Here is a 13832-nt window from a genome sequence, read left to right on the forward strand (position 1 = left end):
TGCAATCCGGATTACGTAATCCGGAATGCAAAGGGGCATTTTTGGAAATTTTACAAGGCACACGAGAAGTCAACAGGGTGGGAAAAGTAATACTCTTCGTATTTAGCTTTAAGTGGAGTCCCATAGTTCTTCCAGTGATGTATGGTCCTGTTAAAAAGGGTCAGGAGCCGGCCCAACACTAAATGAGGCCTAAAGCAAACTCCAATGTAAGACCTTTTTACTTAAGAATTTTTTTTTATTTAAAATTTTTTTTCGAGCTTTTTGAGACGCAAAATCATTTATTAAATTATCACAATCAATTTGCCTTAACATGTCTTTTTCAATTGAGATTAAGGCTAATCCATTTAATCTTTGTTGAGACATTGTTGATCTAAGATAAAATTTTATTAATATTAATTTTGAAAAACTTCTTTCTGCCGAAGCTAACTGTTACAAAAATTGCTAACATTATTCCATAAACAATAAAAGCATTTGGAAAAGAATCAAGTCTAATAATATAATTAAGTATGTCAATTGGAGTACCATTTTCAACCTGTATGATTTCTCTTAAAACTAGTTACAAATTCGTGCTTCACAGGGTTCAATAACGTATTCGATAAAAAAATTCTTTAAAAGAAGATATGTTAAAACGACGGAACATTGTGATTCATCATAAAATATGTATGGCCTGATTAAGAGAGCATATAATCAGTTTATGAGATTAGGAATTGACATAATATTTAGGATGAAAACTATTGGAACCAATAAAGAAATCAATGATGTGTGAATTTACATATTATCCAAAATTATAAAAAAGAGTTTTGTTTTAATACCCATATTTACATCAAATGAAATCAAGCAAAGAAGTAGCATCAGTGAGTGAAGATAATCTAGTCTAGGATTAAAGTTAAGGTGATATGTTGAAAGTGCGGATCATGAACCAAATCTTTATTTGGAAACGACTTGAACGTGCATATTTTTAGGTGGCTTCTCTAGATAAAAAATTAACTTATCACCTACCTCTAACACATGTTCTCGTCAAAATTTGAACCATTGTCCGCCTAAGTATTTTTTGTAACTTGCTCTCTTTGCCGTTATCAAGCGACACTTATACCTTTTTTGAGCTTGTTTGTCGATCAGTGTGATTATTTTCCGTGTTCCTTTTAGAAATGTCATTGATATCTCATTTGAGAAGTGCTAGGTACAAAACAAATTGCAGTGTTAATTAAAAGTTATATATATGTACATTTCTAAAACATTTACCAAAGCATTGTAAAGATTTACTGTAGGAAAATAGCATGTTTTATTTTTCTCAAGAGATTAGGAAAACAGCATTACAATTAACATGATACTAATTGGAACCAATGAAGGAACCAACAATGTACAGATTAACGTTACATAATAGTTAGGTTTATAAAAGAGATTGCAAGTTTCATAGACTAACCAAACAGGAATTTTTGCCAATACTTACATCAGACAAAATGAAAAGAACAAATGACATCCCAAAGTTAAGATAGTTTACGACTATAGTCCAAAGCGATACATCAAAATAGTAGAAGTTAAAATAGTTCAACAACAAAGATCTACTTTGGAACAACTCGAATTTCCAAGTTCTTCTATGACTTTTCGGGATCAAAGATGAGCTTACCACCTTCTTCCATCACTCGTTATCTGCAGAAATTGAACCACTGCCCACCCAAATAATTTTCATAGCGTGCACTATCGGCGGTAATGAGATGACAGTTATACTGTCTCTGTGTCTGGTCATCAATGAGAGTGATTGTTTTGCGCTTTCCTTTCAGAATTGTTCTTGACACCTCGTTTGGGAAATGCTAAACAGGAAAATAACTGCAATATTAGTCTAATGAATATTTACATGGATAAGATGTATGCGAATATAGTTACATATAATTTATAAAATAAAGGTAGCATAACTGATTTTAAGCTAAAGAAAATGTAACATGACTTCTAATTTATCATCCTATTATCTTCATATAAAGTCTAGATAAATGCATGCATGTACATTATATGCACTCCGTTGACCAATTAACATTGTTGAAACAAATGGAAATTAAGCATCACTTCCGCATGTGCATATATAGCTAGCATCATTTGACATTGATGTCTTCGAACATTTGGTGCAACTCTCATAATACAATCCAAACTGGTTATGATTGAATTTAGTTGTTTTCCAAATAGTGATGCAATATGTTTCCTAACACAAATTATGCACATGAAATAAAGAATAATGCAATATGTATTTTTAATTTGTGCGTAAAAAAACTCAAAGCATGTTTGTGCATAAAAAAAGCAGACATTGACTAAGTTTATAAATTCAGCAATTGGCCTAACATGTGACAGTTTGGAAAAATCGTTGTACGAAGCACGTTGAGAAGAAGTCGAACTCTGACTTAAGTTCTAACTGAATTTTGACTCTGAGCTTGAGAAGTGTTGAAGTCACGACAACAATTCAAGAAACATGGTCAAAAAACAATCAAATCGGATTGTGAAATAATAAGTTACTCTAACATTGTATTGTGAAATCATAATGCAAACTTACTAAGTCTTAAACTTCTCACAACCGGATGATGTAGGTTGATGAGCAACCTCGAACCTCACCAATTGTTACATATATTTGGGTTGCCATTGACTACAAAATGCAAGAAAGGAACTCAAGGTAAATAGATAGTAAATGATAAAGTTACGGAGTATTTTTTCCCATAGTGTTACATCAACTATATTCCCACTACATAAGGAAAGACATTTTTCGGGTCATTATCAAACTTATACAAAATTCTATCATCTGATGTTGACAAAATAGAAAATAATACCTTTTCTATTTAGCAATATTTAGTTTTTTTGAATAAGAAAAAGATATGCATAGTTTGTTACGATATAAAGGTGCAATATATATATAACAGATAAGTATAATTTTTTTAAGCATCTATACCTTTTATGTATATATATATATATATATATATATATATATATAACATACGCATAATTTTTTTAGGCATCTATACCTTTTTTGAAGAAAAGACATCTACAATTTTACTTTAATTAAAATCAAAATTTTATAAAAATTATACGCATTAGCGTAACAAAAAAACAGACACACATAAAGTATTACTCTAAACGTTAATATGTGTGTCTGTATATTTGTGAGGTTGTTATAATTAAACGATATTTAAATTAAATATATAAGGGATAAAAAGATAATAAAATTTCTTTGAAAAAAATGTAATAAAATTAAATGGAACCTCCTTTAAAAAATTAAATGGAACGGCTAAAAGAAATTAAATGGAAGAAAAAAACATATTGAAATATAATATTTGAAAATAAAAGAAAAGGTTCCCAACGTGAATTGAAGAGAGATGATTGTGAAATAAATTGTCGAGAAATAGTTTTTTGAAGTAGCATTCAACAACTTTTGGTCAAAGCTCATTCCATTCAATTTTATGCATTAAAAAAAGTACCTTTTTTAGTAAGTACTTAATTGATATTGTACTTGGCCTAACTTCTTCTTAAAAATGTAGAGAAGTTGAAGAAAAAAAAAAAAGACTTAATTGCACTTTTGGACCCCTATCTTTCCAAAAGTTGCGGTTATGGACCCCTAACTAATTTAAATACAAAACAGCCCCTTATGTTTTTGATTCTTTGGCAGTTTCGGACCCCTAAGGCAAAAAAAAAAAAAAAATTGACACGTGGCACCTCACTTAGGGTGCCACGTCAGCGTTGACCAAGTCAACAATGGACTGAGGGTCCAAAACTGCCAAAGAATCAAAACATAGGGGACTGTTTTGTATTTAAATTAGTTAGGGGTCCATAACCGCAACTTTTGAAAAGATAGGGGTCCAAAAGTGCAATTAAGCCAAAAAAAAAGGGTCAAACGATATCTTAATCTCCCACAACGGCAGTGTAGAAACAACTGAATTTGTGAAAAAAATTAGAAAATAGTTAAAAATAAAAAAATTGGAAAATAGTCAGAAGTTTTTAAAAATATGAAAATTGGAAAATAGTTAATAAAAATCGGTGAGGTAGCACTCAACCAAGCAATACTAAAAAAAATTATATGCATTAGCGTAACAAAAAACAGACAGACGGACATAAAATATTACTTTAAACGTTAATGTGTGTGTATATATTCATGAGGTTGAAGAAAGAAAATAAAAATATTTGGTATCATTAAATGACAGCGTGAATAAAAATATTTGTGAGGTTGTGATGATTAAACAATATTGAAATTAAATATATAAGTGATAAAAAGATAATAAAAATATTTTGAAAAAAAGATAATGAAATTAAATGGAACTGTTAAAAAAATAAAATAAAATAAAATAAAGTTAAATGAAAAGAAAATATATTGAAATATAATATTAAAAAATAAAAGAAAAGGTTCCCAACGTGAGTTGAAAAGAGGTGCTTGTGAAATATATTGTCGAGAAGTAGTTTTTTAAAGTAGCATTCAACAACTTTTGGCCAAAGCTCATTCCATTCAATTCTATGCATTAAAAAATGTTCCCTTTTTAGTAAGTACTTAATTAATATTGTGTTTGACCTAACTTCTTTTTAAAAATGTAGAGAAGTAAAAAAAAAAATCAGGTCAAACGGTATCTTAATCTCCCACAATGGCAGTGTAGAAGCAACTGAATTTGGGAGAAAAAATTGGAAAATAGTTAAAAGTATTTAAAAATATAAAAATTGGAAAATAGTTAAAAATAATCGGTGAGATAACACTCAACCAAGCAACACTAAAAAAAATTATATGCATCAGCGTAAGAAAAACTCAGACAGATGGACATAAAATATTACTCTAAACATTAATGTGTGTGTAAATATTTGCGAGGTTAAAGAAAGGAAATAATAATATTTGGTATCATTAAATGACAGTGTGAATAAAAATATTTGTGAGGTTGTGATGATTAAACAATATTGAAATTAAAATAACTAATAGTGTGTTTGACCTAACTTCTCCTTAAAAATGTACAGAAGTTGGAAAAAAGCCGGATCAAGCAATACCTTACTCTCCCACAACGGCAATTTAGAAGTAACTGAATTTGGGTGAAAAAATTAAAAAATAGTTAAAAATAAATAAAAATTATAAAAGTTATTAAAAATATAAAAATTATAAAATAATTAAAAAAAATGGTGAAGGGCAAAATGGAAAATGCACCATAAAATGATGAGGTGGCATTAACCACACCTCATCAATAGGAAATTACCAAAATGCCCCTCCAAGGAGCAAAATGGTAAAATCCTAGGAACTTACTTTTATAATATAGTAAGTAGATTTTCAATTCAAAATATAAGTCTAATCCATCAATATCAGATGTTTCATTATATTTTAAGGAGTGTTCAAGGTTAAGACAAGATTCTTTTATACTTCCAATATTTAAAGACTTTAATTTCTGAATGCTAAATAGAAAGCCAAACATATCTTGATATATTTTAAATTGTTCAAATTTACTTTGAAAAGAACCAATTGCTTGATCTATATGATGTACAAAAAGTAGTCGAATTTAAATGATTATTCGGGAGATTTTAAAACTTTATTGTACTGCAATCTCATCAAATTATTTCTTTCTATGAATAATACGTTTTTCACGAAACTTGGGTTCTATATCCATTTCACGAAATTTATTTCTTTCAAATTCATCTTCCCTATACTTTTCAAAAAGAGCTAGTAAGGATAAAGAATGTTAGTCTAATTGATTAAGGGACGTATAACTTGTTGGCTAAATTATACCAAAGATTCTTTAAATTATTTAATTATAATAAGTTGATTCTTTAAGTCTTTCAAAAAAAAAAGTTGATCCTTTAAGTTTTTTCGTATTAATTACGTGCTTTAAATTATTTAATTGCAACAAGTTAGTCATTTAAGTATTTATTGTAACACTTAAATCCTTTAAATTATTTAATTATAACTTTAGATCCTGAATAACTTATATTTTTAATATTTGAAATCCTTATTCTTTCAACAAAAAAAAATTCTGAAATCTTCAAAGTTGTCATGGTTAAATAACTTAAAGGCTTCATTAGTACGAAAATAACTTAAAGGATCAACTTATCATAATTTATTCACGTAAAAAAACTCAGTGGTACGAAAAAAATTTAAAGGACTAATTTAATACAATTAAATAACTTAAAGGATCTCTAATGCAATTTAGTTTAACTTATATTAGTTGTTGTTGTATTGTTCTTCTTGAGATGGGGAGGTTTCCAATGTCGATTCTTAATTGTAGAATTTCTTCTTGAGCTGATGTGTAGTAACGAAATTTAAGTCCAAGTAGGATAGATTAACTTAGCATGAGATTCAACCGAGAATTGTAGAATTTCTTCTTGAGCTGGTTGTGTAATGCATACTTTGTATCAGATATCCATTCAAGGCAAGATTTATGTTTGTTTCAGGGGATCATTGTGTTGATTAAATTGTTGTTGTTATACAGAAAGTGTAATTGGTGTTCATATAGCTTGTATTTTGTGACTTTTGGCATGCCTTGTGCCTTCTATCTTGTTATTTAATAAAATCTTTTCTTTGCTTTTTTTTTTTTTTTTCTATAGAAAAAAGAAAAAGAAGATGAATATTAGATAATATAATGTAGCTAAGTTGTTAGAATTTCTCTCTCAATTTACCTAATGGGTTGAAGTTAATGTTGTATTAACTATGCCCAAAAAGATAAGATTTTAGTGATTTTATAAATGATAATATTGTTGGAAGGTGACAAATCTTAACTATGCCCGAATGTTGATAAATGTTATAAATGAGATTTATGGATTTAGGGATTTGGGAATTTCTAACTCCATCTTTCATTTTAATCCATGTCCTTTAATTCGGTTTAGTTTCTTTCACTTTAGTCCCTAGGATATATCACGCATCTTGCTAGTATAAAACATGTGTCACCTCATCATGGGCGGATCCAGTTTGCAACATGGTGTGGCAGTTGCCACACCACACCAGATTATTTCCCAATTTTTTTTTCATACACTGGACTTAAATAATTATATATATAATATAAGTCGCTAACATATCATAAGTTTCTCTCTTGGCCTAGTGGTTTTATGCTTGATGGGTGATTTGTATGACTTGTATTCAACTCCGGCCGAGTATGTTAAAATGCTCTCACGCAAACCATTTTTCTATATTGTTTAAAGTGTCAATGTTCTACTTTGTTAATATACATAGTTTCTTTGAAAGTTTTGCTACACCAATATCAAATGTCTAGATCCGCCTCTGCACCTCATCAGTTAACAGAAATTTTTAACGTCAAGGACTAAACTGATTACGGAAGTGCACATCCAAGGGTTATTTTATATTTAATCCTGAGTCAGGAGCCCTTATGACAACGAGGTGCAGAGTCAGTGACCAAAATAACTATTTATGGAACAAAAAATATATGAATATGGTGACCAATGGTTTACGATGTTAGTGTTTTAATTATGTATTAATTCATTAGTTGTATACCGTCTGATCAATTGTGATTAGTAGAATTGTTAGTATATACACCCTCTGATCATAATTATAAGAAAAAAATGTATGTTTTACCTAATTTATTGAATGAACCTAAAATGCGGATTTTGCTTTTATAATAATGACCAGATGATATAGTTTATTTAATTTTCCATCCAATTGTGATTCCTCTCTCCATCCCATAATAAGTAAGTCTTTTGTGAAAAAAAATTGTCCTAAAATAACTTATTCATTTCACTTTTCAATGTAATACTACCTCCGGTCTTATTTATAAGAAAAAAATTAACTTTTTAGATTCATTCAATAATTGATGTACCTAATCTAAAAATAGACCAAATACATCAACTATTCAATAAATCAAAAAAGTAAATTCTTTCTTATATATAGAACCGGAGGGAGTATTAATTACTTTTTCCAATTATAGCTATAATTAAAACTCCCTCCGTTTATAATCTATCGATGTTTTACCTCTTTGCCACAATCTAAAAATATATACTTCCTAAAAAGGTAAACCAAATTAAACAAACTCCCTATTACTACTCTAAAAATCGCTACCCTATACTAAATAAAAGATAAAATCTGAAAAAGTTGATGAACGAAATTGACAAGTGCACCACATGGTAACAAGTAATAAAGTAAAGTAAAATTGAATAGAATTGTAGGGTTGAATTACCCTACCAAATGCAAGATTAGGTTTGTGATTCAGATAATTAACGGTGACTATGGAATCTTTTGAATCTCCCTTCGTCTTTGTTGGAATTAAACTTTAAGAAATAAACAGTTATGTGTGCTACTTATGATTTAATGAAACAAGCGAATAAAACTCTCACGAAACTTCTCACAACAACTATGTGTTGGACTAACCGAGGTTATGTACGACAATTGTCGAAAGAAGGCGGTATTAAAACGACCATAATTTAAACATGAACTTCCTAACCTCTATAAGAAGGGGTAATTAAAAAAAACCAATGGAATGAATAAATTTCCGGCTTGTCAGTGCCTAATTTTATCATAGGGATCATTCTTCATGATTACACACTTAGTTAACCAAAGCATTAAAGAACATGCCTAATCTAATTTAAATCGAGCACAATAAAAACATAAACTGAATGAAAACTTTATTTATAATATCCAACAAATAAGAAGGGGTTCATCATGAAACCTTAATCAAGAGGTTTAGTTGTGTTGGGTATTTATATTGGTTGCATTATTGCTAAAACAAATATTCATGTATGTGTTGTTGGAACCAATGTTCCAACATGTTACAGGTATCTATGTGAGATGTTGGATACGATGTTCCAACATCCCAATATGGTTCAGTGTGTCTGAGTTCATGCTTGTTTGTACGCGCGCCTTATCTTTAAAAGGAAACAACTTTTCCTTATCTTGTTGACCAAGTAACGCACATATCTTTATAGAATCAGTTGTGTAATATTCCTAAAGTTGTGATTATATTTTAGAAAATATTTAATGTTGTTTTGGACGCTCCTAAAGATGTTCTGACATTTTAGGACTTTCCATATTTGTCTCTGATTCTTGTTTTGCAGATCAGCTGGACGATCTGTTTTGTTCTGAAGCCCAACAATAATATTTGACCCTTGCTGCTTCGGTATAAAAGGAAGACATCAAGACCTAATGAACCATTCAAGCCGTCATTCTAAAGAGTTTAGCTTTTAGGGTTTTGAGTATACATGTGTTCTATTCTTGTATCATGTTGATGCAAGTTTAGTACCTTTTATTGTGAGCCTTTCTTGTATCGTTTGGGATACATGTTTAGGACTGTGTGTTGAGTTGTAAACACTTGTGTTCTACACCAAAGCTTTTAAGCAAGGTTGTAGTTTTTGTTTGATGGTAACTTCATCTTTGTGTTTGTTGTTTTTAGTCTAATAATCACAGGGGCTGTGGTTGATTGTTGGATAGTGAGATGGGATCTCAGATCTAGGAGTTCCTAGGTTGAAATCAATACGGGTAGGTCCTAGGTCTTTAGTGTAAACGAGGAGTTTGCTGAGAGCTATAGAATAAGGACTACACCAGTGGATTTCCTTCCTGGCTTGGTAGCTCACAGAGTAGGTGTGTTTATCACCGAACTGGGTCAACAAACTCACTGTGTTTTTACCTTCTTGTCATTTATTTTTCTTGTTTTTATTTCTGTTTACTTCATGATGTTGGAACATTGAGCATAACATTATAAACGTCGAACCATCTCATGGAACATATTAAAACAAGTACGCTAGAATTTCAAGTTATTCATGGCAACAAACATCATAACAAAACAATAGAAAAACATACCCTAGAGAGGATAAGAGAAGGAAGAAATCCTGCCTTGAAGCTCTAATGCTTGACCCTTGCCTTGAACCATTAGTGTTCTATATGGAAAATAATGAGTGCAAGGGCATCTATTTATAGCAAACGATTGGGTAGGGTTTAGGAGAAGAAAACTGAGCTTTTTGCACCGATCCAGCTTGGAAAACAAGTTGCAGGTAAAAAATCCACGCAGTCGGGCGCTACTGCCGCATGGAGTGGCACTAATGGTTCTCAGGGACGTAGCAACACTGCCTCAGGCGCTAATGGCTCTTGAGGCTGCCCCTGATGTGTGAAATCTTGCCTTTTTCTCCCGCTTTTGATCGTTCTTCCGTCTGAAAACTCCTAGGAACTTGAAATGAATTTTCTTCACTTTGTATTGTCTTAAAAAACCTTCTAAGGACCATTGACTTCAATCTTCATATCCTTGATCCTTCATGTGATGTCTTGATTTTTCAATTTACATGATTTCACTACAAAACACTCAAAACACCTATGAAGTTGCATGATCTAGGATAAAAGGGAATTACAACTGGCTCAAGTGAAAACAATACAATATATTCCTTAGACCATTGACAACTACTCCATCTCTCAACTTATTTGTCTTACAATGCAAAGAAAAGTACAACAAAAAAAAAAACATAGCGAAAAGTATCATATGATGCTTTGTCATCAGCGTACTACTTTCATCGCTTCAAATTCAATATATTCCACTTTGCATTTATGATAATGGTAAATGAACTAATACTTGACAAGAGTAGTTAAAACCTTGTCTCTCCTTCATTTATACATTTTTTTAATAAGTGTAAAATGAGCAAATGACTCACTTAATTTGGGACGGAAGGAGTAGTACAATTGGAAGTATGAATGTTAAACCAGTTAATTAAAATCTTGTAAAAAATAAATAAAAATTGTGAGGTTCAATTCCGGTAAAGTATTATTTTATTATATCTAACGCTTTACTAACATGTGGACACTGTTGGGTACCTTCTTGCTCAATAATATTCAAATCAGCTAAAAATGACCAAGATTAAATTGTGTGATTCACCTTTACTGTTATTAAAAAAATTATTTGTAAAAGATTGTAATTTATGTTTCGTAATGATTATTTTTTAAAGGGATAGTATTGATTATGATACTAATTATTCAGCAAAATGATACTACAGTAGTGACCGAATTTATGGTTGTAGTGAGGGAATTAATGAGTCTCATCCTACTCCTTTTTTTTTCTTCAGATAGATAAGTGGAGTTGTTGCGGCTGTAAAGATTTTCTCTTGAAGATTAGACTTGGAGATACTATTATTATATTTTTATATGTAACGAATGAATTTATTAATTTGTGTATACACTGATAACAGTATCTTGCACTTATGTTAAGGAAAGTATTTAATTTTCCTGTAATTCGACTCAGCTATGTTAAAAAAAAAACCGGTGAGTTTTGTTTGTGGTGATGATGTTGAGGAGCTCGTATGTTGCTTTTTAGTTGTGTTGGTTTGTGGTGCTTCGTGGTGGTTTCTATGGTGGTGTTGATATTGAGTCTTTTGTGGTGGTGTCCGTAATAGTTTTTGGTGGTGATGCTCGTGGTGGCTGATGTTGGTTTTAGGTGGTGATGCTCGTGGTGTCTGGTGCTTGTTTTTGGTGAGGATTAATGGTGGTTTTTGTGGTGGTTAATGGTAGTTTTGGTGGAGGTGGCGGTGCTTGTGGTGGCTAGTGGTGGTTATGCTTTTTGTGAATTTTCTTTTATGAGTTTGATGTGGCTTGTTTAAGGTGAGGTTACATGGATTTTTGGTAGGTTTGATGATTATTTTAGAGATGTTTTTCAACGATTTCGTACAAGATTTGTTTATGCTATTGCACAGACGTTTAGACTTTGGTTTTTGGAGATGACTTATTGGTTTGGTGTCTAGTTTTTATTGGTTTCGAGGGCCTCGGTGGTGGATGTTTTTGATTCGTTTGTAGAAGATTGTATTTGATACATGAGTGTTTGTTTGGATGTTCCGCATATATACGAAACACTTTTCCTTTGTATGTTGCTTTTTAAATCTCCTAGCCTAGCATTCCTTGTGCTTGCTAGGATTCTTTTATGAGTTTGATGTGGCTTGTTTAAGGTGCGGTTACATGAGTTTTTGGTAGGTTTGATGATTATTTTAGAGATGTTTTTCAACGATTTCGTACAAGATTTGTTTATGCTATTGCACAGACGTTTAGACTTTGGTTTTTGGAGATGACTTTATTGGTTTGGTGTCTAGTTTTTATTGGTTTCGAGGGCCTCGGTGGTGGGTGTTTTTGATTCGTTTGTAGAAGATTGTATTTGATACATGAGTGTTTGTTTGGATGTTCCGCATATATACGAAACACTTTTCCTTTGTATGTTGCTTTTTAAATCTCCTAGCCTAGCATTCCTTGTGCTTGCTAGGATTCTATTTGTTTTAAATAAATTTCATTTTAACTTCTTAAAAAAAACATCCTGTATAATATAATAAAAAATTATATTCTCTCCGTCTCAAATTATATTATGAGAGAGATAAATTAAAGAATTAAAGGCTCTCAAAAAAAGTAATAAACAGTTAAGAGTATAATAAGAAAAATAACATTAATATTTCACTAGTATTGTAAAACGACTTATAATTTGAGACAATTTTTTTTCTGCGACTTATAATTTGGGACGAAAGGAGTACAAAACATTATAAATTTAGTTTTAGGTCTCTTGAGTGGATTTGGTGGAAACTATTAACAAGAACAAATTTATTATAAAAATGAAAAGATATCAAAGTAATGTCATAAATCACTTTCGCTTAAAATTGTGACTTTCTTGTCATTTATGATAAACAACTCAAAATGTTTTCTTATACTACTAATGCAAATAAATACATTTAACAATAATTACAATTTTAAAAAAGGCTTCTTGGTACTCCGAAGTGCTAAAAACCATTAAATCGAAATCAACAGACCATGGAATTTTAGTTATAAAACAATAAAAAAAATTATTACATGTAAAGAAGGAAAAATATGGCTAAATTTTCCATGTTTGTTTATGCTTTGATCAACTTTCTTTCTCTATTTCTTGTTGAAACAGCAATAAGTATGCTATTTTTCACACCAATTTGCAATTCTAAAGTTTTTTTACCCATAATATTTTATCACCTTTTAGTAACATTTTTTTTCTTATATGTCATGTGTAGCTAATATTCGTTGTGTTTCTGATGATGATTGCCCAAAGGTAATAAAACCTCTAGTTATGAAGTGTATTGGTAATTATTGTTATTTCTTTATGATCTATGAGGGTCCATAATCACACAATTGAAACAAGGGGAGTAAAAATCAAACAATTGAGAAATATAAGGGGCGACTAGAACATTTAAGTCTATTATTTATAATAAGTCATAATATTTGTTTTGGTAAAAAAAAAAAATATTCATAATATTTGTATGTATTGCGCTCTTTTTCCTTCAACATGCTTTATGTCAATTGGTTGTTCTGTTAAGGTTTTTAATGAGGAAGATGTCGGTTTATGTTTAGCTTTGGCCTACTTCCGCCAAGGAGTCGTTACAATATTGTTTGAATGTTTGGTTACATTTGTTGTAAATGGAAGTACCGACAAATATTTATTACACACTAACACATCTTCCATAGCTGAGTAACTCCTTACTATAATATATCATATAAATGTTACTAAACATTGCTTCTAAATTTATTTTAATTTTACTAAAATAATTTAGTTAAGTTAGACCCAAAGAATAACAGTCGGGTAAATAAAGTTACCGCACAACAACTTACTAGTATACCAAGCGTAGTACTTCACAAAGGCAAACTCACATATTTCGATATTAGTTTTGAAGGACATTATTCTTTGGTTTGGAAAGCTAATTCACTTAATATTATACTTGAAATATTTTAATTAAGTTTGATATCACATATTCGTGTATGTTATACATGTGTTTCTTAAAATGCATGACATTAATGTTCGTAGATAACAAATATATAAAAGCATTTAAACACATATAAACTAATTAAACATATATTTTATGCATCACATTCATCAAATAATGATAAATTAGGTAGTATGATTATGATATCCTAACAC

At 30.5% G+C, this 13832-nt stretch overlaps 1 long non-coding RNA gene across 1 annotated transcript; it reads left to right on the forward strand.

Annotated features, from left to right (window-relative positions):
- Window positions 1-12694: 12694 nt before the first annotated feature.
- Window positions 12695-13216, forward strand: LOC120580494 (uncharacterized). The gene is made up of 2 exons (XR_005646202.1): window positions 12695-12830; window positions 12931-13216. It is a non-coding gene; the product is annotated as an uncharacterized lncRNA (long non-coding RNA).
- Window positions 13217-13832: the final 616 nt, after the last annotated feature.

Source organism: Medicago truncatula, chromosome 5, assembly GCF_003473485.1.
Source record: "Medicago truncatula cultivar Jemalong A17 chromosome 5, MtrunA17r5.0-ANR, whole genome shotgun sequence".
Classification (NCBI taxonomy): Eukaryota; Viridiplantae; Streptophyta; class Magnoliopsida; order Fabales; family Fabaceae; genus Medicago; species Medicago truncatula.